General features: G+C 35.5%; 1 protein-coding gene across 7 annotated transcripts in view; it reads left to right on the top strand.

Annotated features, from left to right (window-relative positions):
* Positions 1 to 2,500, top strand: part of ZFHX4 (zinc finger homeobox 4) — a 228,077-nt gene that overhangs the window by 23,620 nt on the left and 201,957 nt on the right. Inside the window, exon 2 of one of the 7 annotated variants that reach the window (XM_072604923.1) lies at positions 1,092 to 1,192. The exons of the other annotated variants lie outside the window; for them this stretch is intronic. The gene's annotated coding sequence lies outside the window, so the exon portion shown is untranslated. The remainder of the gene's footprint in view (positions 1 to 1,091; positions 1,193 to 2,500) is intronic. 7 annotated transcript variants of the gene reach the window in all.

The raw sequence follows: 2,500 nt of genomic DNA on the forward strand, positions 1-2,500 counted from the left end.
TGTGTTGATTTTGACATGTAAAACTTCTGCCTAAGTTTCTAAAGATGGGTCTCTGTAGCAAAAGAGAGTTCTTTTTTGACTGACAGTGACCTCACTGAGCAGATATAGTCAGTTTCATTTTACACACCCAACTGCAGGAAATCTTTAAAAGTAATTTCATTCAAATAAATAGAGATGGCAAACAACTGGAGTATAAAAATACATGTGACAGTTGAAGTATTTTCCTCACCTTATCTGTTCAAAGAAGTCCTTTACTTTCGTTAGAATAAAACTCACTTGTTTGCATAATCATATTATGGAAAGCTGATGAAATTGTTTAAAGTTTCTGATTAATGTGTAAATTGCTGAAAAGAGACTGATGAATCATTTGTATAAAACAATTTGTGATGAATGCAATGAAAAAACACTATCACATGACTATGATGCATTATATAGGATTTAGCACTGCTGCCATCAATAGTGTAGTGAACTTTTCTCCAAAATATATAATCATTTTCATGGTTTTCTTTCTCCAATGCTCACACACATAGTTGTACTGTGGCAAATTTTTGGAAATTAAGCTGAATCTTTTAAGTCACAGAAAGGGAAAGTATGACAGAGACTATTCTGTGTTGTGAAATGGTGAGATTCTATACACAGATATGTGTGTGTGTGTGTGTTTGTGTAATAGGATATAATCTATAGTAGGGATATATATGTATATTTACACATATATTCATGTAATGTCTGTCCAGAATTACCAAATGATATTTGAAATATAGCGTTGATGTCCATGACTTTTGTTAGCAATTATTTTGGTATGCTGAATGTTATATGGTATAGACTCTTTCAAGTCATGAAGAAAAAAGCTCAACAGTTCTCTTCCAAAAACAGGGTAATTTGTAGAAAAGCTTCATTTGTACCAAGGCATCTTACTTTTTGCTGTAAGCCCTCCCCCCGCAATACAAGACAGCTGTATTTTGTCTAATGCAACATCTATTTTTTTAAAAACAGATATTCGTATACAAACTGGGTTACAGCATTTTAAAACTTTTTCCATAACAGTCAATACAACATCACCTACAAATGCTATTTCTGTTTTCACTCCATAGATCCTCGTTCTTGATTTCCTTTAACCACAGTGGTGGAGATTGTTTGGGGCTCCCCGGTTGCCTTCTTTTTAGTTTGCTCATGCTTGTGCAGAACTGGAAAGGTAAACAGGCCTGTTTGTGGACTAATTAGAAAATTGTTAGGTTTTCATGCTCATAGTTATCAGATTATTTCAACTGGTTTTTAAACCTGCATGCATGCTATGTGGATAATTAACCTGAAGCTCATCAATGATTAAAATTACACACTAAGCTTTGTGATGTTTGATTCAGGAGCAATTAGCCCGTCATTTTAGCCATCTTAGAGACCAAAATGAATTTTGATTCATTTTCCAACTATGCAAATCTTCTGATGTATCCTAAACTGATCACTTCTTCTCTTTGATTTAACTGACAAGATTAGAGTTGATTACAGTAAAAAGAGAATTAAACAGCTATTCTTCATACTTAATATCTCAGTGACCTTCACTAATGCTTTTATTCTTCAAGGATTTTTTTTAAGAATTTGTTAAGCACATAATATTGGTGAGAGATTTGGTTTTTTTTTTTTTTAGTCCATACTTCCTATAACTGTGGAGACTGTATAAATAGTTTCCTTAGGGGCAGGGGTGTAAAAGAAATGAATTGTTTCATGAGTATCATTTGTCATAATAGAACAAAGGTAAACTCATTTATTTTAGAAGTTTCCAGAATGTATTTAAAGTTTTGCCATGTTTAACGGCAAAGTTTTCTATTTCACTGATTATTACCACATATATATTGACTTGGAGTGATAAGTATTATCAGTTTTATCATATGAATGATTACTTACCTAATTCATAAAAGGTAGACAGATCCTATGTCCTAGGCTGAGAGCAAACACTAAAGTTTCAGGCCACTCAGTTATTGTGTACAGTGCCATCATTCTGCAAACTGAGAGATCTGCAAGGACTCAGAAAAGCTTAAGCTATAATCAAGCTACTATTACAGTAGCTGGAGACTTGTGGGCTCTCTCTCTCTCTCTGTCTATGTCTCTCCTCTCTTCTCTCTCTCTCTTTCTCCTCTCCTCCCCCCTCCTCTCCTCTCCTCTCTTCTCTTCTCTCTCTCCTTCTCTCCCTCTCTTTCACACACACACACACACACACACACACACACACACACACACACACACACACAATGAAGGGGAACAGACTTTAACCAATGTGTGCCCACCTTTCCTCTGCTGCTTCACCCTACTGCCAGAAACTGATATGGCTTTTATAAAGTGCATCTTGTTCTCAACAAAGGGAGTTTATGGTCTAAGATGCCTGCCTGCAAAAAAATGATTGAAGGATTTTCATCAGTTGTGCTTGCGTATGATTTGTTAAGCTAGGGGAGATGTTGATTGAGGCAGTGGTTGAGAGACGGGCAACTCACCAGGATTGATAACATCA

Source organism: Notamacropus eugenii, chromosome 4 (genome assembly GCF_028372415.1).
Source record: "Notamacropus eugenii isolate mMacEug1 chromosome 4, mMacEug1.pri_v2, whole genome shotgun sequence".
Taxonomy (NCBI): domain Eukaryota; kingdom Metazoa; phylum Chordata; class Mammalia; order Diprotodontia; family Macropodidae; genus Notamacropus; species Notamacropus eugenii.